The sequence below is a fragment of the Sceloporus occidentalis genome, unplaced genomic scaffold (assembly GCF_023333645.1).
Source record: "Sceloporus occidentalis isolate IW3139 unplaced genomic scaffold, rSceOcc1.0.p SCAF_1, whole genome shotgun sequence".
NCBI classification, from domain to species: domain Eukaryota; kingdom Metazoa; phylum Chordata; class Lepidosauria; order Squamata; family Phrynosomatidae; genus Sceloporus; species Sceloporus occidentalis.
Window position 1 is genome coordinate 12,392,965 of NW_028316981.1, and position 22,957 is coordinate 12,415,921.

Sequence of the window (22,957 nt, forward strand, 5' to 3'; positions counted from 1 at the left end):
TCAGGTGAACCTGTCATGGCGTTTTCCTGGCGAGATTTGTTCAGAGGAGGTTTGCCATTGCTTCCTCTGTGGCTGAGAGAGTGTGACTCGCCCAAGGTCACCCTGTGGGTTTCATGGCCAAGCAGGGACTTGAACCCTGCTCTCCAGAGTTGTAGTCCAAGACTTAAACTGCATAAATGAAATTCATGTGTAAACTTTGATATGATAGCCCTGTTTATATACTTCAAAGGATGTCACATGGAGGATGGAGCAAGCTTATTTTCTGCTGCTCCAGAGACTAGAACACAGAACAATGGATGCAAGCTCCAGGAAAAGAGATTCCAGCTAAACATTAAGAAGAACTTTCTGACAGTAAGAGCTGTTCGACAGCGGAATATGCTGCCTGGGAATGTAGTAGAATCTCCTGCTTTGAAGGTTTTTAAACAGAGGCTAGATGGCCATCTTTTGGAGATACTTTGACGATGTATTCCTCCACAGCAGAATGGGATTGGACTGCATGGCCCTTGTGGTCTCTTCCATTTCTATGATCCTATGATTCTGTGACTTTGATCATATCTCCAAGATATGCATTATGTATAAGCAAGTATTTCAAAATCCCCCCCCCAAAAAAAATCCAAAATACTTTTCTGGTTCCAAAAATCCCAAACATTTCAGGTGAGACTCAACCTGTACTTCACCTGTATATCCCTGTTGAAACTCTATAAGTAATCCTTGAATGTGCAGCATTTTTGGCTTGGGATCTGTCAGGAAATTGCAAACTATGGAAAGGAATGAATAGTGTTTGCTTTGGCTGAGGTGGCAATGTTACCTTTTGCATATTATACAGTGGTCCCTCCCCATTCGCTGGGGTTTGGGATAAAGGACTCCTGTGAATATGGGAAAACTGCAAATTAAAAAAAAAAGCACTATTCTTTTTACTTGTGAGAACACCTCTCTAGGAATCTCTAGGTCCTCCAGTGCAACTCTGTGGTCAACATCTGCCAGATGTTGATCATAGAATCACGCTGGAGGACCTACAAATGCCTAGAGGTGTGTTTTCTTTAGTAATTTCCAGGTTCTCCAGCACATTTCTATGGTCAACGTTCGGCAGAGTTGTTCTAGAGGAACTAGAGATTCCTAGAGCGAACCTGTTAATCAAACCCTCAAAAGTCAAAGCAGCAAATTTGAAATGTCTCCCCCCCCCCCCATCTCTCTTAGGAGAAGCCTGTCTAGTATTTTATAGAAGAAGTGTCCCTTAGGAAGAGATTCATGGAGTGATGGTAAACTGGAAGAAACTACTTCAGAAGCTTCCCTTCCCCCTTTGAATTTGAACTGACTCATGGAGACTTTGAGTGTGGAGGTGAATATGTCTGTGGAAAACAGCAAATGAAGGACCAGAGAACAAATGGAGAACTAGCAAAAAGAAGACCATGGATAAAGCCATGGATGAAATCAGCAAAGGCAGTTCTGATCAGGAAGAAACCCAGGACAGCCATAAAATTCATCGTTATCACTGTGGGGAAAGCTTCCAATGTAGCAAAAACTTTAGGGTGCAGGAGAGAATTCACACAGGCGAGAAGCCATATAAGTGTTCAGAATGTGGGATCAATTTCACTTTGATACCACTTTAACTGGCAAGTTTCCATCCCATGGAATCCTGGGGTTTGCAGTTTTGTAGGGTATTTAAAATTCCCTGGCACAGAGCTCTAGTCCCCCACCAAACTATAAATCCATGATTCCATAGAAGTGAGCTGTACAAGTGCTACAGTAGTGTAGTGTGGAAGAGACCTGTGTCTCACTTTGTCACACACACGCAGACATTTCTGTTCAGCTGAAATGAGTAAAGTGTGGGGAGAAACCAGGAATGGAATTTTGAGCACAAGGACTGTGTTCTGGTTCTCAGCATAAATTCCTGCACTCAAAATTCTTTCGTCCAAACATATGTCTTTTGCAGCTGATTCAGGTTGATAGATCTTGAGGTCTAGTATAAAAACTGAGGATGGCAGAGGCCATCCCCGAAAGGCCCCTGGAGGTCCTCTGTGACCTTCTAACCTCTGACAGTCACTCACCTTTGCTCTTGTCTGTAAACATGTATGTTGTCATCGTATGGTATTCTGTGTATTTTACAATATGCCAAGGGATCTTGTAGCACCTTTGAGACTAGCTGTGCAATAGAAGTTGCAGCATACACTTTTGTAGACTTGGGTTCCTTCCTCACCTGCATGGAGTGAACTGGTGTCCAGAAAGGACCTTTATAATCAGACTATATGAATAGCCATAGAAATGCAAAACATGTGGGTATGGAGATGAGGTGACAAGTCCTGCCTTAGTCCCTCAACCACCATAGTTAAAACTGAATGTGTCACTTCATCATCATACCCCCAAGTTTTCCATTTCCATAACTGTTCATTCCATGCATTTGAAGAAATAGACCAAGTCTACAAAAGTTCATGCTACCAGCTTCTTTTTTTTAGTTAGTCTCAAAGATGCTACAGGATTCCTTTGGATACTGACATTCCAGAATAACATAGCTATGGATCTTTGTATTTTACAGTGCTACATATTTGGGGAGGGCTCTTAGATTTATTATTATTGTTATTGTTATTATTATTATTTTGAAGGCTGACCGCCATTAATACTGTCCAATTGTGCTGGACCTTTTTTGCATTGCGGTTGCCAACATTTTGAACTGCCATCGTGCCTTTCAATAGGCATTAAGAATCCATCTGTTGTAGTTGACTTGGGCAACTGATAGGTTGCTTCATTTGACTCTTTCAATTGAGTCACTGGTTGCGGTTTATGAATAAGTCGTAATGCGTGCCTGGTACATTTTACTATGTAAATTTCAATTGTAATATTTTGTTGATTTTGATGTGTATGATTTATTATGAATTTATGAACCAGGACAAAGGTTATGTGTCAAAGCCTAGGAATATATTACTACAGCTATATCGGTTCTTCGTGTTAGCACCCTGTTTGTTCATGGCATTTATACTATTGGAGAAGCCCCAGAGCAGCTTACATGTCATTCTGCTCCTCTTGCAAAAGACAAGAGAGACCCCACCCTCATGTTTATTGTCATAAAAGTCATGTCACAAAAAGAAAAGAGGATAGGGGAGGAAAAGAAAAACATGGGCCCAAGTTCTTGAGGTGAGGAGGTTCTCTTTTCTGTACATCAGGATAATCAAATCTTGTGGTATACCCATTTCTTTTAGAGCAATTCATAGTTTTCATGATCTAGCGAATCAAAGGCTTTGGTATAATCTAGAAAGCACAGGTTGGTTTTTTTCTTCTGAAATTGTTTCATGAACTCCTCTTCCAACATATGTTTGCAATATGATCCTAGTGTCTCTTCCTTTTCTGAACCCTGTTTGAGTGGCTGGCATTTCTCACTCTGTACATAGTAATAGTCTGTTGAAGAATCAGGCACATCACTTGGCTTGCATGGGAGGTTAATGCAGTGATTCTATAATGTTTATTACAATCTCTGATGTCCCCTTTTTGGGGAACTTAAATGTATGTTGACTTTTTTCCAGTCTGTGGGCCATTCTTCTGTTTTCCCTATATGTTGGTAGATTTTAGTAAGAATGTAAATGGATTATGCATCTATGGCTTGGAAGAGCAACATTGGTATGCAAACTGTTTGGCCCCCTTCCCACAGTTTTCAATGCTGAATTCAAACCCATTACATTTACAGTAGGATGTTTAAAGTATCAAAGTCTACTTCAGTCTGTTCTTATGTCATTACAGTGGGCCCTTCCCTTATGCAGGGGATCTGTTCTGGACCCACTGCGTAAGGGAAATACCGTGCATGCTCAAGCTCCATTGAAAACAATGGGGCCTGTGTATGTAGCACGGTGTGCACGCCATTGCCTCTTCTGGTGCATGGCTTCAGCGTAAGCTGAAAACCATGTATGACATGGGCACACTGTATTTCTTTAGTCACCGTGAGTAACTGTTGAGTTACTTGCATGTGTGAACCCGCTCCTTCACATGGAAAACATTATTTGCCCCAGGAGGAAAATTACTATGCAAGGTTCCCAAATGTAGAATAATAGAATCCTAGAGGTGGAAGAGACCCCAAGGGCCATTAATTCCAATTGCTTGCCATGCAGGAATACACAGTCAAAACATTCCTGACAGATGACCATCCAGCCTCCTTTTAAAATCCTCCAAAGAGGGAGACTCAACCACAATCCAAGGCAGCATATTCCACTGTTGAACAACTCTTTCTATCAGGAAGTTTGTTCCAATGTTTAGGTGGGCTTTCTGTTCCTTAAGTTTGAATCCATTGCTCCATGTCCAAAACAAGCTTGCTCCATCCTCCATATGACTTCCCTTCAAATATTAAAACATGACTATCATGTCACCTCTTAACCATATCAGCTTGTGCATGAGTCCTTGCTGCTGTATGCAGCCATTGTCCTTTTGCTCTTTAAGAAGCAGTGCTAGTTGACAGCACAAAAGTTTGCCCTGATCCACAATTCATCCGGAAAAGAGCCCAATGAATATGGGATCTGAATCCACGCACACACAGAGGAAAATGGATCACTGTCAGGATGCCAGCAGCCGTCCCTGGGTGGGCTCGAACCACCATCCTTCTGGTTAACAGCCAGATGCGCTAACCCATTGTGCCACAGAGACCTGGGAAAGGTCATGCCTACATCTCTCTTGTCTTGAGGATTCATTGCTTGGAGAGCCAAGCCCAGATATGTTGAAAAGCTGTAAAAGTTCATCTTCTTCCAATGAGCAGAATGGCATACCGGGAGTGTGCTGGGCCCATACCATAGAGGTCTATGGATTGAGGCCATCCTCTTCTATGTGGCTGCAGCCATTTCCTTTTGTTTCTAGGCTCACAGAAGACAAAAAGAAAATCTTCTCACTGCTAACAGTACTAATCATACTTTTTTGCTTTAAAAAATTGTTAATGATCACTGCTACTCTCTTGGGCAAAAGAACTAGAGCTGCTACAAAATGACTGATCTTCTAAGGGAATCAAGAGTTTCCTACCAACCTTTCTACCAGGATAATTATTAGATGCACCAGTGGTTTAGTTGCATCATGCAAGGCTCCCAGTCTTGTGACCCAGGTTCGAGTCCTGGCTGGTGTATGCCTTCCTCTGTCTTTTGATCTTCTGATAAAGAGAGACAACCCATTTGTCTGGGATCTGTATACCCCCCCCCACACACACACACAAAGGAAATTTTCAAAACACTGGTTGCAACAACAGCTCTTATAGAATGTCCCATTTTACAGCATAATAAGCAATGACTAAACAAGCTGATATGCCCTGAGAGACTGCTACCAACCATCTAACAGAGTAACTGGCTCAAAATTGACTGTCCCCAAAGCCCTGAAGTTGAAAGATTAAGGTCCGTTTTCTACTTGGCACCAGAGAGAAACCAATCCATTCCACTGTTGGCCAAGATCTCTTTTGGTAAATATGTAGACAACCCCCCCCCCCCCCGTTTTTCTCCAGTAATAGTTCTAGTCAATAAGGAAAGAGGGGATTGTCTTGGGCAGCGCCCATAACAGAGAGCCATTTGACAAAAGGATCATAACATAAACTGACCTGCATCATGTATGGCTCAGTATAGCACAGCAGTTCCTCGTGCAAAATTACACTGTGGCTGGCCATTCGCATACACTCTGGAGTTAATTGCAGAACCTCTGCAACATCCTCATAGTCATGTGTCTCTGGTGGAGAATGTGGGCACATCAGAGAAACAGCTGGCTTTGTCCCTGTAGCCAGAAGCAAAGTGATTACATCATCTGCTGAGATCTACTGGATCCTCTGGAGGTCTCAGCTGACAATGTAATCATTCTGCATTTGGCTAAGAGGGCATAGCTAGATGTTTAGGAGATGCACTGGTAATCTCTTTATTTTAAAACCACACTTATGTTTAAATCCTCAAAAGGTTCGGGAACAAGGCAACTGCTGTAGAGCTACTTCCCACACCACTCTATTTAGAAAGATAATTTGGAAATGCTCCATTTATCTTGGGTATATAGTGAAGTGTATGTTAAGGAAAATGCAACATGGGATATACAGTGAAAGAAATAAAACATGTATGTGAGAGTCAGGATGACTCAGCAAAAGCAATTAAGAAGCCACACAGGTGTAAAAGGTAATTTAATTAGCAGTCCTAAATGCCAAGGACAGAAGTGCAAAGTGAATAATTGAAAGCACCTGAGAATTGTTAAGTGGTCAAGGTGAGATAATGAAATCATTAATTGTGGGTTGAACCAAGAGAACCAATGAAAATGGATGTACACGCCCACTGGGTAGAAACTGACAAGAGTGGGTGGTGTTTTCCAAGGGCTATAATAATGGCTATGAATCCCAATGTATTTTGTGGGTAGTAGTAGTGGAGTATTGGAGTTGTGTTGGATAGTTTTGGAGCTGTATATAGTAGAATAAAGTAGATCTTTTATATAAGACTACTGAGTTGTCTGGTGTCTTGAGTCAAGCTACAAGAGCCAGCTGGATCCAGAAGAAGTGTGAAGACTTCTGTGGAAGCAAGAGTGAGAAGGCTTGGAGAGTTTGTCAGGGTCTTCAGCCTATTCTCTGTAACTCTGCTGCTTTAGAGCAAAGCTTTATCCACTGGCCAAAACTGGTCAGCGCCGGTGCGTAACAAGGTGGTGAGTTCGAGCCAGAGGTGAAGAGCTGCAACTCCCATCATCCCTGACAAGGGTTATGGGCCCAGATACTGCAGCACCCAGCATCCACAGAAGCTGAAAGTTCCAGAGAGTGGATGACAGTTTTGTGGAAGACAGATCAGAGCAAGCTGTTTGCGCTGCACTGATAAGCTCCGTGAGTAACTCCTCCTGTGTTTTGATTAAGCCCGAAAGGGGTCAGCTGTGCATACTCAGAAGGACTGTGTCAATTGAGTCACTGCACAAATTAAGATGGAGACTTTGAAGTTTAGTAAATTGAACAGAAGCAACTACTCCACCTGGAAGATTTATGCCCAATCTCTACTAGTAAAAGAAAGTTTGTGGGCCACAGTTGAAGCTGGGCTGCCAGCTAATGCAAATGCAGCCACGAAAGAGAAAGATAACAAAGCAAAAGCCTGTCTTTTTCTAATGCTTGAGGAAGACTTGATTAATGATGTCAGAGATAAGGAAACCGCCAAAGATGTGTGGGACACTCTGCAGAGATTACACACTCCTTCGACTGCCTTTGCAAAAATGCTATGGTCTAAGAGAATTTATAGACAGAAGATGGCAAAAGGGCAGTGTGTGGTAGAACCTTTAAAAACAATGCAAGACTTGTTTGTGCAGGCTGAGCTAAGAGGAGTGGAAATAAGTAGAGAACAGCAGTGCTATATTTTGATTGAGTCCCTAGACCCTTCTTGGGGCAACATTACCAACAGTTTGCAAAACTTACTGCAAGCAGAGTTGACGAGAGACTTAATTGTGGCCAGGATTTTGGAAGAAAACCAGAGGAGACTGTCTGAGAGAAATGACGCAGCAACTTCTAAGAGCGTGCCAAGTGAACAAACAAAGCCTGATGTGCGTGGGCTGGACCAGGCAGCTTCTTCGAGGGAGCAACGAAAATGTTTCTACTGCAAGAAGATTGGACATCTGCAGAAGCATTGCAAGCAGTTGGCTGCTGAGAGAAGCAAGCAAGAGAGCAGATGGCAACCACGGCACGATCAGAGGCAGAAGCAGTCCAAACCGCCTTTTTTGAAGGACAATAGAAATGATAATAAGGGGTTTGCAACCATGATCAAAGAAAAACAAAATGCAAACTCTAAATGGCTTGTAGATTCAGGAGCTTCGTCCTCCATGTGTAATAATATTAATTTGATTAGTGAAAGAAAGCCAGCCAATGTAAATGCTGTAGTTTTGGCTGATGGGAATGAGCTCAGTACTGTAAATCAAATGGGGACAGTTTACATTCTAGGGCTAAAAGAAAACTTTACTGATGTTTTGCATGTAAAGGAATTAGAAAACAATTTATTATCAGTGAGCAGATTAACAGACAGAGACTACATAGTCACATTTGAAAAGAATTTGTGTAAAATAACATTGAATGGGGAATTGCGTGGCATAGGTTTGAAAAAGGATAAGCTTTATTTCCTGGAGGAAAATGTTGATAATTACAAGGTTGAAAATGCTAATAGTATTGATAATGTTCCGATGCACAAAGACTGCATACATGAGCTCCATAGAAAATTTGGCCATGCTAGTTTTTTTTTTTTAATTATTTTTATTAGATCAAGATATAACATAAATGTCATGTACAGAAAAAAATAATGACAAAAGCGAATAAACTTTACACTTTATAAATTCTTGATCAAATTTTTCTATTTTCTCACCCAACACCATATCCCCCGTCCCACCCTCTCTGCTATAAGATTCATCACATATAGCGGCATAATTATTGTCAAGCAATAGTAAATGATTCTCTGCTTTGAATATTAACAATTAAAATTAAATTTGGATATTTACATAATTAGAGTATGAACTTTAACAGGTATTTTTCTTTCTCCATTCATTGACATGTATAACAGTAATCATCACTCATTATTCATTACAGGATGTAAATAGCTTTCTTAATTTAGCAATTACCAAAACAAGCCTGTCTTTTTCTTTAATGTGTGTCTCTTGAATGCAAATAATATCTGCTTTTTGTTTCGCGAGATAATGAAAAGTTCTACTCCTTTTGAATTTGGAATTTACCCCATTGATATTCCATGACAATAAATTGTTTACCATTATTTCTTTTATTTAACACAACTATATTTAATGCTGTATTCTTCTATTTTTCCTTAATTTCCTTTTCCCCTTCCTATTTTCTGTCTGCTCCCCTTTTTTCTCACTATTTCCCTTTTGGCTTCTCGTTTTCTGCTTCTGAGCTTTAGCTTGCGCCAATTCTAAATCTATTTCAAGTTCACTTTCTCTTCCTTCTGAGGAGGATCTGTCAGTTTCCTCTGAGCTATCTTTTTCTTCCTCTGAAGTCTTCGTTTCCTGGTCCTTTCCATTCCCCTCCTTTACCTCTATATTCCTTAGCTTGTTCCTCCTTTTTTTTCTTTCCTTCTTCCTTTCCTCTGTTTCCCCAGTTTTCTGTTCCTTTTTATTGTTGATTAAAAAATCTTTCATTTTTTCTTCTGAGTTAATCACAAATCTTTCTCTTTCAAAGGTGAAGGAGACCCCTTCCGTTTTTTCCCATTTGTACCTGATATTATTGTGTCTTAGATATTCTGTTAAAATTGTGTAGTCCCTTCTTTTCCTCAATATTTGTGCTGGGATTGCCCTAAATATCTTAATCTCATTACCTTCCAATTCAAATTTCTTATTTTGGCTTATTTCTAATATTAAATCTCTCACCCTTTCCCTGACAAAAAAAACCATAATGTCTCTCGGGAGGTTATTATTTTTGGCAGCCCATGAGTCCACCCTGTACAATTTATCCACCTCTGAGTCTAACTGATCCTCTGGCCAGTCAATAAAGTGAGCTAGTTCTGAAATAATTCTTGTTAAGTTTTCATTCAATTGTTCACTTAGACCTCTTAGTTTTATTGCCTTTCTTTGTAGCCGTAATTCTAAATTAGCTTTGTAATATTCATCTTGGGTTTGTTTCTCTTCTGAGGTTTCTACTTTCTTTTCTAATACCTCCGTTTTCTCTTGAATCTCAGTGATTTTTTTATTAAGTGATTTGACTTCTCCAGTAATTTTTGTCATGCTATCTTTAAAAATACTCAATTCTTTTTGTATATCCATTTTAATCTCTTCTCTTAAGCAATTTGTTTCCTCCTTAATCTTAGCTGCTATTTCTGTTTTTAGATCTGAGCTAATTTTCTTTATTTCCTCTAATAAGTAGGTATGAGTCTCTCTTACTCTTAATTGGTCAGAGTACATTGCTGAATTAGATGGAGTAGGGGCCTTTGTTTCCTCTAAATTGTTATTATCTGCCATAATCACACTATTTTGCGAAGAGAAGGGGGGAGGAAGAGAGAAAGGGGAAATACAAATAGTTTTCTTCCCCAAAGGAAAAAAAAAGACAAGTTTCCCAAATTCCTTATTTCCAACTAATTAGTAGATAACTTAACTGTTATTTATTATCTTGGTATTAAGTTACTTTACTTTACTATTTCCTCATTATTTCAACATCCCATCCAAAAAAAAAAAAAAAATAGAGAGGAGAATTTGGTGCCTTCAGGGGAGTTTAATCCCTCCTCTTGCACAGTCTCTATCTCTGAGTGAACTTCTCAGGCAGGGTTTTAAGGCCTTGCCTGGCTGCTGAAGCTGCTGTGAGTCCTGGGGGTGGGTGGTTCCTTGGAGTCCTCCCTCTTCCTCCACTCAAGCTGGCTCTGCTGCTGGAAAAGCTTCTCAGGCAGGGTTTTAAGGCCTTGCCTGGCTGCTGAAGCTGCTGTGAGTCCTGGGGGTGGGTGGTTCCTTGGAGTCCTCCCTCTTCCTCCACTCAAGCTGGCTCTGCTCTGGCCATGCTAGTTTTAAGTGTTTAAAGAATTTAATAAGCATGTGTCCAGATTTAAAAGTAGCAGAATGTAAAAATCATTTAGACTGTACTGTTTGTAATCAAGCGAAGGTCAGAGCTTTTCCAGTTGCTAAGAGATCCAAGAGAATTGCTCAAAGACCATTTCAGTTTGTACATGCAGATGTAGCCCAAGCTAATTGTTTATCTTTAGGAGGAAGCAAGTATTTCCTAGTAATTGTGGATAGATATTCAAGGTATGCTTTTGTAAGAATATTGAAAAATAAGTCTGATGCTGGGCAAAGTTTGAAAGCATGGGTAAGAATGGTAGAAAGACAATTTGATAGCAAAGTTGGAACAATTGTTACAGATAGAGGTGGAGAATTTTTAAACAACCAGCTGTATAATTGGTTTCAGAAGGTGGGAATAAGACATGAAACCACTAACCCTGCTTGTCCAAGTGAGGATGGTTTAGCAGAAAGAAAAATCCAGGACATTAAAAGGATATCTGCTTGCTTGATGGCAGATGCCGGGGTTAAAGACAGCTTTTGGGGTGAAACAACTCTGACTGCCATACACATAAGTAACAGGTTGTTTCATTCAGAGATTGAAGACATTCCCTACAGAGTCTTGTATGGGAGAGTGCCAAATTTTAAATATTTAAGAGTTTTTGGACAATATGCACATGTATACATACCTGCTTGTTTTAGGAGAAAAGGAGAACCAAAAAGCAAAAGGCTTATGTTCTTAGGATACTCAGGGAACAGCTATAAGTTTCTTTTGGGAGGAAGAGAAGTACAGTACTCCAGGTCTGCAAATTTTGAAAGACATGCTGGCTGGGACAAGCTGCATGCCAACAAAGAAGTGTTCTTGAGGTTAGGCAGCTCAAGTGAGCAAGAAGCCCAGACTGAACCAACTTCAGGAAACGGAGGGGTTTCAGTCAAGCCAGAAGCCTCTACTAGCAGTAGTGGTAGTACCTCTGATGGGGAGACACAATCAAGACCAGTAACCACTAGGATGACGGAAGACAAGAGATTTAGCAGAAAGACAACAACTTCTAGTGCAGACAGTGATGAAGAGAGAGGCAGAACGACAGAATTCATACCCAGGCATAGTCACAGAGTTAGAAAGTCACCAGATAGATTTGTTGTGACACAGGCAAGAGCTTGTACAGTAATAGAAGAGCCTGAGAGTTTTGAAGAGTTGGAAACTTTTTCTAGAGAAGAACAGGAAAGATGGTGTGATGCAATGGTTAGTGAGTTTAGTTGCCTGGTGAACAAAGATGTTTTTGAAGTTGTGGATAGACCCAAAGATAAGAAAGTAATTGGTTGTAAATGGGTGTACAAAAGAAAGGAAATGCCTGATGGAAGCATTAAGTACAAAGCTAGGTTAGTAGCTAAGGGTTTTGCACAACAACAGTATGAGAATTTTGACAAGACTTATTCTCCAACAGCAAAGCCAGAAAGTTTGAGAATGGTGTTAGCTGTAGCAGCAAGGAGGAATCTAGTTGTAGAACATTTCGATTTTGAAACAGCTTACCTAAATGCAAATTTGGATGAAGAAATATTTATGGAACAGCCACAAGGTTTTGAGGAAAATGGAAGTCAGAAAGTTTATAGATTGAAGAAAGCACTGTATGGTTTAAAACAGAGTGCCAGAGCTTGGAATTTGTGCATTAATGACGAGTTAGTTAAGCTAGGATACAAGAGAAGCGTTGCAGATGCTTGTGTTTATACAAAAGGAGATACAGTGTTAGTAATTTATGTAGATGACTTGTGCGTGGCAGCAAAAACAAAACAGGAAATTGAGTCAGTTAAAAGAGAGTTGTCAGAAAAGTTTGTTTTAAAAGATTTAGGTTTGTTGAAGTCTTATTTAGGCATTAATGTTGAATGGACACAAGAAGGTCATTGTTTACTAAGTCAGAGAAAGAAAATAGAAAATTTGATTGAAAAGTGTGGACTACAGAATGCTAAAATAGTTAAAGCTCCAATGACAACTGGTTTCGTATCTGAGCCAACAACAAGAGATTTTGAGGACAAGACTTTTTTCAGGAGCATAATAGGATCTCTACAGTTCATTTCTTGCCACACTAGACCAGACATTGCGTATGCTGTGAACGTTTTATCTAGAAGACTTTGTGATCCTAAGGTTGAGGATTGGACAGCTGTAAAACACTTGTTAAGATATTTGAAAGGGACTCTAGACAAAAAGTTAATCATTAGAAGCAGTAATGCAGATTTAGATTGCTATGTAGACAGTTCATTTGCATCAGAATTAGGAGACAAGAAGTCAGTCACAGGAATGATAATCAAGTATAGTGAAAGTCCAATAGTATGGAGAAGCAGAAAACAGACTAACGTAGCGTTAAGCACATCTGAAGCAGAATTTGCAGCTTTGAACGAAATTGTGAACGAGGTACAATGGCTTGAACAATTGTTAAATGACTTGAAGGAAAATTTCAGAGTACCTGTAGAAATTCAGGAAGATTCACAATCGTGCATAGCAATGGCTGAAACAGAAAGTTTGAAGAACAGAACCAAATATGTGGGTGTAAGATACCAAAATGTGAGAGACATGGTTCAAAAAGGAGAAATAGAGTTGAAATATATAGAAACACAAAATAACATAGCAGATTTGTTTACAAAAGCTTTAACGGTGGAAAAACATGAAAGGTTGACAGAAATGGTTGGAATGACATTGTAAGCCACATACAATATTTTATTTCGGAGGGGATTGTTAAGGAAAATGCAACATGGGATATACAGTGAAAGAAATAAAACTTGTATGTGAGAGTCAGGGTGACTCAGCAGAAGCAATTAGAAGCCACACAGGTGTAAAAGGTAATGCAATTAGCAAGTCCTAAATGCCAAAGACAGAAATGTAAAGTGGATAATTGAACACACCTGAGAATTGTTAAGTGGTCAAGGCTGAGATGATGAAATCATTAATTGTGGGTTGAACCAAGAGAGCCAATGAGAGTGGATGTACACGCCCACTGGGTGGAAACTGACAAGAGTGGGTGGTATTTTGCAATGACTATAATAATGGCTATGAATCCTAATGTATTTTGTGGGTAGTAGTAGTGATCAGTATTGTTGTATTGGAGTTGTGTTGGATAGTTTTGGAGCTGTATATAGTAGAATAAAGTAGATCTTTTATATAAGACTACTGAGTTGTCTGGTGTCTTGAGTGAAGATACAAGAGCCAGCTGGATCCCGAAGAAGTGGGAAGACTTCTGTGGAAGCAAGAGTGAGAAGGCTTGGAGAGTTTGTCAGGGTCTTCAGCCTATTCTCTGTAACTCTGCTGCTTTAGAGCAAAGCTTTATCCACTGGCCAAAACTGGTCAGCGCCGGTGCGTAACAAGGTGGTGAGTTTGAGCCAGAGGTGAAGAGCTACAACTCCCATCATCCCTGACAGTGTAAAGGTTTGGGTGTTGGGCTAGGAAACGGGGAGACCAGGGTTTGAATCCCAGCTTGGCCATGGAAACCCACTGGGTGACCATGGGCAAGTCACACTCTCTCATCCTCAGAGGATGGCAATGGCAAATCTCCTCTGAAGAAACTTGCCAACAGAACCTATGATAGGTTCGCTTCAGGATTGCCGTTAAGTCAAAAACAACTTGAAGGCACACAGCAACAATATTTTGCAAGTTTGCCTTTTATTCTTACTTCTTAGAAAATATGCAGAAGAGTGGTTCAGGGCATGCGTTGTGGGGGACATGCATACCCTCCATCTGTCCTGATTGGGATTAATTTCCCAACTGCCTTCTACAACTGCCTTCTGTAAGGATCAAGCTCAAAATGACCTTCATGCTGTAAGACTGAGACACTGTCTACCGATTGCACTAAGAAGCCTGCTGGGGAGAAAAGGGCTGGTGTCTTTACAATGTCTATCCAGTTCCAGCACACTGAAACAACAACAACAAAACCTCACATTGCCAAGGGACCAGCAACATGGAATGCAAGGAGGATGAAAAGACTTTCCCTGGCTGGGAATCGAACCCAGGCCGCGGTGGTGAGAGCACCGAATCCTAACCACTAGACCACCAGGGATGGATAGAGATGTTGAGATGTTTTTTAATCTTTCTGCTTGCTCACTCAACAGATCTTGTCTCCAGTAGTGAGTGGGGCAAAAGAGTCTACAGAGAGAGAGAGAGAGAGAGAGAGAGAGAGAGAGAGAGATTTTAATTTGCTTGTTAAGGATTCACACCCAGCTGTCAAGCAAGAATCTAGCTTGCAACCTTTTCCTTTTGTCTCCAGCATCACAAAAAGCAGGAGAACCTTCCTGATGCTGGCAGTATTAAGTCTACTGTTTGCTAAAAATGTGCACTTAACTAATGAGGTGTGATTCCACTTTTGTGCTTTCACATATAAAGACACTAAAATGCACATATGCACTTCCTAAGAGTTACTTACTGGCGGGAAGAGCATTCAGGTAAAACATGCTGGTATATTTGGTCTACCCATTTATCTGGGGTCTCAACTACTACTAGAACTCCCCATTCAGAAGTGGGTGGCAGAGAGACGATCCTATATAAACTCCTGGCTGGCTGTGGACTTCCTGGCCAGGATTGGGTGCTTTTGCCATATGGCCCAGGCTGAGTTTCACTCCAAGAATGTCATTTCCCCCATCCCCCACCCCCTCTTTTAAGTGGTAGGCAGTAGTCGGAGGTTAGTGGGGCAGTGCATTTATTCAAGACTTTCTCTTGAGCTTTCCAAGAGGCTGAACCTATTTGGGAGTTTCAGCACTAGGACAACTCCTAGTAGGATGATGGGTGGCATCAGAAACAAGAGGGCAAGGAGTCTGGAGAAACCTGGCACTGAATGGAGTGGAGTTGGTCATTACAGTACAGCCCCTATATTTGTGGGGGATCTGCACTTAGACTTACTGTGGAAACACAAAAGCATGAATGATAGCAAACCCAATTGGAATAAGCAATATCCACAAAACAGTGATGCCATGATTTTGCCAACCAAAATGCACAAAATACATGTTGCATGCTTTCAAAGCTGCACTGGCTTCTTTATCAGGGAAAAGTGTTAAAAAACATACAGGTGGATTTAAAAACCCACGGCTGGCCCTGGATATGTTTTCTGGATGTAAGATTCTGCATTTTAGCCTCCAGAGTTTCCCTCTGGCATTTTAGCCATTTGGGAATTGGCAGACCTTTCACTGGAAAGATCTCTCTATGTTCAAAAGCTTCCACCTTTGATTGTTCATTTTTAGAAACAGAACTACAAATCCCCTCCCCTTTCTAACAAGCTTTTCACTTCTCTTATGCAAAGGTTCTAATTTCATCCTCATTGGTGCTATCCCCACAAAGTGGAGGAGCTGGGCTGTAAATCCTGGCTGCCTGCACTCCCCTTTGCCTGATGGAAAGGCAAAAAATAAGAAGGCAGTGTGCACCAGCCGGGACTCGAACCCAGGCCACGAGGTTGGGAACCTTGTATGATGCCTCTACACCACTGGTACGACCAATGAGGGACTTTGGATTCTCTGGTAGGAAACCCTGAAGAGAAGCTGAAGCTGGCAGGAACTGCTCTGGATTCCCTGAGGAGTGGAGTCATATCACAGTGGCTGGGCTTTCATTTGCAAAGGACTGTTTACCACTTTTGGAGGTGACCCTGAAGCAAAGCAGAACAGTGCTCCTTCTCTACCTTATCATTAATTAATTAATTAATTAATTAATTAATATTTAATTAAAACCCATTTGCAGCCCAAAGAAGTTTAATTTATTTTAATTTTGTCCCCTACCTACTGACAAGTTGTTATTAATAACAATTAGTATAAACAGGGCAGGGGCAGTGAGTGGTTACCAAAAATAATTTGATCTCAGCGAGGGGACACACAGGGATCTACCCTTCAGCCTGTCCTAACTGGTCTGTTCTTCCTCATTTGTAACTTCTGCCCACTTGACCACACTCTGATGTTATTTGGCCACATATGTTCTGGTTTTCATCTGTGAAATGCAGGAGGGTAAGCAACCCCTAGAGTCTAGTCTCTGCGTGCCTGCTTCTAAAGCAGCAGCAGCAGCAACAACAACAACAGACATATGAGACTTATTTGTGGTATCTCTGTAATTTTTGGCTTACACCGTGGCAACCCTATCACATGGGAACTGCCCCCACTGAGAAAGCCCAGGGGTCACACACTTGTCACAACAGCTTCTCAGTCGCCCTCTGTAAGGTTCAAGCTCAGGATGACTTTCAGACTGTGAGGCTGAGACACTCAGACACTGAAACACTACCAGTTGGACTCAGAGCCTGCAGGGAAGAAACTGATCAGGTGTCTTTCTGCTACAGATCCAGTTCTAGCATGCTGTGTGTGTGTGTGTGTCATTTTGCCAAGGAACAAACAACCTGGAAAGCAGGAAGGATGCAGAAACCTTCCGTGGCTGGGAATCTGACCCATGCTACAGTGGTGAGGGCACCAAATCCTAACTACTAGACCGCCAGGTGTGGATAGGGATGTTTTCAAACTTTCTGCTCCTTCAAAAGGATCTACACACATGCACACACAAACACGCACACACATTCACTCTCCCATTGGCTTGTCACGTCCACATGGAAAGCAAGAATTGATCAAGAGTGGATAAAGTGCACTCTGTGAGATGTAGGTTCACTTTCATGTTTGGTCCTCTACCAAAGTGCCTCAGCAAAAGCATGCCATGGTCATATACCAGAAGCCAATGTTTAAAAACCATCTTCTGCAGCATGGCTTGCAGCCTTTTCCTTCTGTCTCCTGTATGGGAGAAACAGACCAGGTGCTTCTTGCCCTCTTCTTTCTGATTTGAGGTCATCTGCCTCCTTGACCTTGGGCAAATCACACTCTCTCAGCTTCACAGAACAGCAATGGCAAAGCCCTCTGAAGTTGCTTGCCAAGAAAACCCCATGATAGCTTCGCCTCGAAGGCACACAACAGCAAAAAAAGGCTCCTTGCTAGGAGCTGCCCAAGGTGCTGAAACCTACTCTCTCCCAAGTAGGTTAAGCCTCATGGAGAGCTCCTTTGAAGCACAAAACAGATCTTACAAATAGATTTTTTTGGTTGTTGTTGTTCTCACATGCTTTTCACTTCTTTATGTAAGGCTCCTACTTCCATCCACATTGCCGCTCCCTCCAACTGGCTGAGGAAGCTGGGCTATAAATTCAGATAGTGAAGTATGATTCTATGAAAAATGCTGCACTGAAGCAAAAGGGGGCAAGAAACCTCTGGAATATTTTCAAAAGGTCACCCAACAAGTCTTCCCTGCCACAGTGACAAGGCACTTTGACTGCCATGTTGAGGATTCACATTCTGATCCTCTCATATGCAAAGCAAGTTCTATGCATGCATAGGTCCTAGTTAAACCCTTGCAAATGCAAACTCTAATTAAATCCTAATTAAACCCTGGCCCAAAAGAAACCCCTGGGTGGAAATGCTGGACTATAAATTCTGTTTGGATGCACTCTCCTTATCACTTGGAACAGTAAAATAAGAAGGCAGTGTGCACCAGCCGGGACTCGAACCCGGGTCGCAAGGTTGGGAACCTTGCATGATACCTCTACACCACTGGTACAACTGATGAAAGGCATTTCCTTCCTTGGTAGAAACACTCTCCAGGCAAGAAAAACTGACAGGATTCCTCTATCCCTCTGGAAGTAAGCCATTTTGTCCCATATGAGAACCACTTTTTGGAAGGGCAAAAATGCCAAACGTATCACTTTTGAGGCAGAATGTGTCTGGTTCTGGACGTTTGGGCTAAAAGGGAAGCATGGGCTATTCCTGTGCATATTTTTAGCAAAAAACACAGCTAGTATTTCCAGCAGTGGAATGATTTTTCATCTCTCTTCATTGATGCCGGTGACAAAAACAAAAGACTGCAGCCACCTAGCAGAGGATGGTTTCGATCCATCGACCTCTGGGTTATGGGCCCAGCACGCTCCCGCTGCGCCACTCTGCTAGATGACAGCAAGGGACCTTTAATGGCTTCTGAGAGGGTTGTAATTGAACAACACTCAGCCATGAAACCTCAGGGCAGGGAGAATGGAGGGGAAACACTGCCCAGGTCTCTGTGGCGCAATGGGTTAGCGCGTCTGGCTGTTAACCAGAAGGATGGTGGTTCGAGCCCACCCAGGGACGGTTGCTGGCATCCTGACAGTGATCCATTTTCCTCTGTGTATGCATGGATTCAAATCTCACATTCATTGGGCTCTTTTCCCGCTGGATCATGCATCAGGACAAACTTTTGTGCTATCAACTTGTGCTAACATTGCTTCTTCAAGAGCAAAAGGAGAATGGCTGCATACAGCAGCAAGGACTTATGCACAGACTGATATAGTTAAGAGGTGATGATAGTCATTTTTGAACATTTGAAGGGATGTCATGTGGAGGATGGAGCAAGCTTGTTTTCTGCTGCTCCAGAGACTAGGGCACAGAGCAATGGATTCAATCTTGATTGTGTGTTCCTGAATGGTGGGAGATTGGACTGGATGGTCCTTGGGGTCTCTGCCAAACTATGATTCCATGATTCTCTATTTGGGAACCATACATAATAATTTTTCTCCAGAAGCAAACAATGTTTTCCATGTGAAGGAGCTGGTTCCTACATTCAAGTAACTCAGCAGTTACTCAGGGTGCATGAAGACACATCAGCATTAGAACAAGTCTAAACAGACTTTAATGCTTTAATCATATTACTGTAAATGTAATGGGCTTGAAGTCAGCATTGAAAAATGTGGGAAGGGGGGAGGACAAAGAGTGTGCCTACCAATAGATAAAGAGGAGATGTGGGTGGAATTTGGGGCCACAATGTTCAGGGGTCATCGCAGAGTATTCTGGAACATATAGATGAGCCCATGGAAACCTTCTAGTCTCGTGGCTAGGATTTGAGCCTTGACTGCTTCCTTATTTTTGCCATTCCAAAAAAACTAGGGCCAAGATCCCAACTCACATGGAGTAGAGTGTAATGCAATCCCACTCAGCTACTGCTTCCAGAGAGTGCATGCTTTTTGCAAGGACAGCTGCACACTCCTCCCTGGAGGAGGCCAGATAGCTGCTCTTATTTTCCAGTTGCAGATGGAATAGTCTGCTTTCTCCACCAACCACTAAAGGGATAAGAAACCTTGCCCCTGCCCTTTGCAGAAGGCTTGTGGTGTGTTAGTGAGTGTAGAGACAAGGCACACAGATGCCCTGCGTACCTTCTTGTGCCACAAATGTAAAAGTACACCACTAGGATTCATAGCTAAAGCTTACACCCAATAGCTGCAATAAGGAAAAAGGTCGACAAGGGTGGGATTCGAACCCACGCGTGCAGAGCACAATGGATTAGCAGTCCATCGCCTTCACCACTCGGCCACCTTGTCAAGGGGGGTTGCCCACAGTCGTCCCTGGGTGGGCTCGAACCACCATCCTTCTGGTTAACAGCCAGATGCGCTAACCCATTGCGCCACAGAGACCTGGGCAGTGTTCCCTCCCACTTCCTCCTTCCTGGTCTGAGATTCATCAGTAAAGACAATTGTCAACTGGGCCAAGAAGCCATGCCAACACACTTCCCTGGATACAGCAGAGTGGTGCAGCAGGAGTGTGCTGGGCCCATAGACCAGAGGTCAATAGATCAAAACTATCCTCTGTTAGGTGGCTGTTGCTTTTTGTTTTGGGGTGTTTTTTTTTCTAGCACTGCAGAAGATGAAAGGAGAATCTTTTGTACTACATGTGTTGTTGGGTAAAATTATGTATGCTTCCCTCTCTGGTTCTCTCTTGTTTCATCCCTCTTGGTCTGAGATTCATTAGCAAAGACAATTGTCAACTGGGCCAACAAGTCGTGCCAGCACACTTCCCTAGATACAGCAGAGTGGCACAGCAGGAGTGTGCTTGGCCAATAATCCAGAGGTCAATGGTCCCATAACCCAGAGGTCAGTCCTCTGCTAGGTAGCTGTTGCCTTTTATTTTTGTTTTGTTTTTTCAAAATTGCAGAAGATGAAAGGAGAATCTTCTGTACTACAAGTGTTGTAGGGTAAAATTATGTATGCTTCCCTCTCTGGTTAAATACCCAGAACAAACCACTATTTCAAAAGTAACAGCTCTGGACCTGGAGGTCATGTGGCAGCCTTTCCCTTCCTAGACCAAATTCTCAGCCTGGAATAACTCAAAATAACAGAACTTCTGAAGGAAGCTGGAGAATTTCCTGCCAACCTTTTCCCCCCTGCTGGGTTTTTCTATCATGGGATGCAAAAATTTCGGTCACAGCACCAAAAGGGGGTGCTGGGGTGTGGACTGTACCAGGTGACACCTGAGAGGGGGTGACACCTGGTGGGGTGTTCACACAATGTCTGTGCCAAGACCCACCCTGACCACCCCCCTCAACTAACCAGGGTGCCTCTCTCCTTTTCAGTTGCCCCAGTGATGTACAAGCATCCTGCGAATTTCTCAGTTGTGTGAGCCAGATTCAGGTTCTGGCTGATGCCCTTTTTATTTGGCTGGGGCCAAAGAGAGCACAGCCAGTCCAAATTTACAGCCAGGTCCTTGGTCTAGTGAGGGACAGTGCTACCCAGGGTTTAGTTAGTATCCTTATACACAAAGACAGTGCCAACTGAATCAAGAAGCCATGCCAGCTCCCTTCCCTAGATACAGCAAAGTGGCACAACAGGAGCGTGATGGGCCCATAACCCAGAGGATGATGGACTGAAATCATCCTTTCCTATGTCACTGTTACTTTTGCCTTTGGCCTCTGACAGCAGGCTAAGTGTCAGATTGTGTCTCTAAATACAAGGGTTTGATTTCTCTCTCAGCCATGAAACCCACTGGGTGACCTTGGACAAGTCGCATGATCAGATGGTATACAAATGAAATTTTTAAAAAATTAAAAAATTGGCAAACCTCCTCTGAACAAATATTGCCTATAAAACCCCATGATAGGTTTGCCTTAGGGTTTCCATAACTCCAAAATGGCTTGAAGGAACACAACAACAAAGTGGCACTTCAACTGCATATCATATATCTTCTCATCCTCATCATTTTGGCTGTGACAATGCATTCAAAGGTTCATGGATTCTGGTTGTTATGTCTCATTTCTCCCACAACTCTTTTAGGGATTACTGTCTGATGGCTGGGGCTGAGAAGGGCAATTTCTTTACCACCTGGATTAGAAAGTGCTCCACCTCACCAAATCCACAGTGCCCACCTACTTCACTATGACATGACCAACTTTCATCACAGTCACATAATGGTCTACTGCATCTTTACCACCACCACATCCACTGTCCTAGTCCTTTCTGGGCAATGGGATTGCAAGGAGGTGGGACTCTCCACACAGCAAACAAATTTACAATATAAAAAAGTGTGCCCACATGCACGCAGCTGATCCCCTCCATACACACACTCCCCAACCCTTGAAGTCAAGTTGACTGCCCATTTTCCAAACCTTTGGCCCACCACAGGAGAGTAAGCTTTAAAAAGTGAAGCAGTCCCAGGTAGGCTCCAACAACCAGACCAGCTGCCTACCCCACCTAAGAAACAGCCAGGTCCAGAGGGCAGAGGGACAATGTGAGGAGAAGCAGCACCTCAGAGAGAATGTGCAACTTGTGCAGCTGCTCCTGCCTTCACATTGCAGTGGTTGCTTGGATTGAGCCTCTCTCTTCCACTGTCTTCCTCACAGGGGACCCGGAATTTTTGCCCCCCCCCCCCCCACCTTGAGCAGCTATTGAACCTTAATACAGAAAACAACATTTCCCACGAAAATTTCATGACATTTCAGTGCCCCTGGTTTTGGGAAGGTCGCCCATCCCTACAGTCTAGTGAGTGTGCAGCCACCTTCTCATCAGGAACAGCAGGTTCCTGGGTAGGCTGTAGTAGAGGCATTTGCATCAGATGCACAGCCCTATTGCATGGAATATGGCTACAAATACAGTCTCGCTCATCCTAAATATTGGGACCAGAGATGTTTTGGATTTGGGTTTTTTATTTATTTGTTGATTTATTTTGGAGTAGCTATATTTGTATATGCATACATAATGAAATATCTTGGAGATGGGACCCAAGTCTAAACACAAAATTCATTTATGCTTTGTGTACCCCTTATACCCATAGCCTGAAGGAAGTTTTATACAATATTTTAAAACAGTTTTGTGCAGGAAACAACGTTTGTGTATGCTGAACCATCAGAAAGCAAAGCAAAGGTGTCAAGACCTCAGCCACTCATGGGGGGGGGGGACTTTTTTCAAGTTTTAGATTTGGATTATTTTGGATTCCAATGTGAATATTGCACAGAATATGAAACCCCTTTTGTGTGGAATATGAATAATATGAATAATGCATGGAATCTTTCCTCTTTAGCTCTTGGGAGGGCAAAAACACCAGGGTCCAACACTTCTCACCAAAGCAGAAAAAGCAGCCAACTGCCTTCTTTCAGGTTCAGCCTCAGGAGGACCTATACACCGTCGGAAACAGACACTGCCCAGCCAACTGCTGTGCTAAGACCCCTGCAGAGGAGAAAAAGGACAAGTGCCTTACTTTTACATATAGTTTCAGCATGCTGGGGGGGAAACATACTTTGTTAAATCTG

General features: G+C 42.3%; 6 non-coding genes across 6 annotated transcripts; 1 reads left to right on the plus strand and 5 right to left on the minus strand.

Moving 5' to 3' along the window:
- Positions 1-4,549: 4,549 nt before the first annotated feature.
- Positions 4,550-4,623, minus strand: TRNAN-GUU (transfer RNA asparagine (anticodon GUU)). Its single transcript has one exon. It is a non-coding gene; the product is annotated as a tRNA-Asn (tRNA).
- A 9,776-nt stretch (positions 4,624-14,399) lies between these two features.
- Positions 14,400-14,471, minus strand: TRNAE-CUC (transfer RNA glutamic acid (anticodon CUC)). Its single transcript has one exon. It is a non-coding gene; the product is annotated as a tRNA-Glu (tRNA).
- A 3,432-nt stretch (positions 14,472-17,903) lies between these two features.
- On the minus strand, positions 17,904-17,974 carry TRNAG-CCC (transfer RNA glycine (anticodon CCC)). Its single transcript has one exon. It is a non-coding gene; the product is annotated as a tRNA-Gly (tRNA).
- Positions 17,975-18,463: 489 nt separating this feature from the next.
- On the plus strand, positions 18,464-18,537 carry TRNAN-GUU (transfer RNA asparagine (anticodon GUU)). The gene has a single exon. It is a non-coding gene; the product is annotated as a tRNA-Asn (tRNA).
- A 1,141-nt stretch (positions 18,538-19,678) lies between these two features.
- On the minus strand, positions 19,679-19,760 carry TRNAS-GCU (transfer RNA serine (anticodon GCU)). Its single transcript has one exon. It is a non-coding gene; the product is annotated as a tRNA-Ser (tRNA).
- A 19-nt stretch (positions 19,761-19,779) lies between these two features.
- On the minus strand, positions 19,780-19,853 carry TRNAN-GUU (transfer RNA asparagine (anticodon GUU)). The gene has a single exon. It is a non-coding gene; the product is annotated as a tRNA-Asn (tRNA).
- Positions 19,854-22,957: the final 3,104 nt, after the last annotated feature.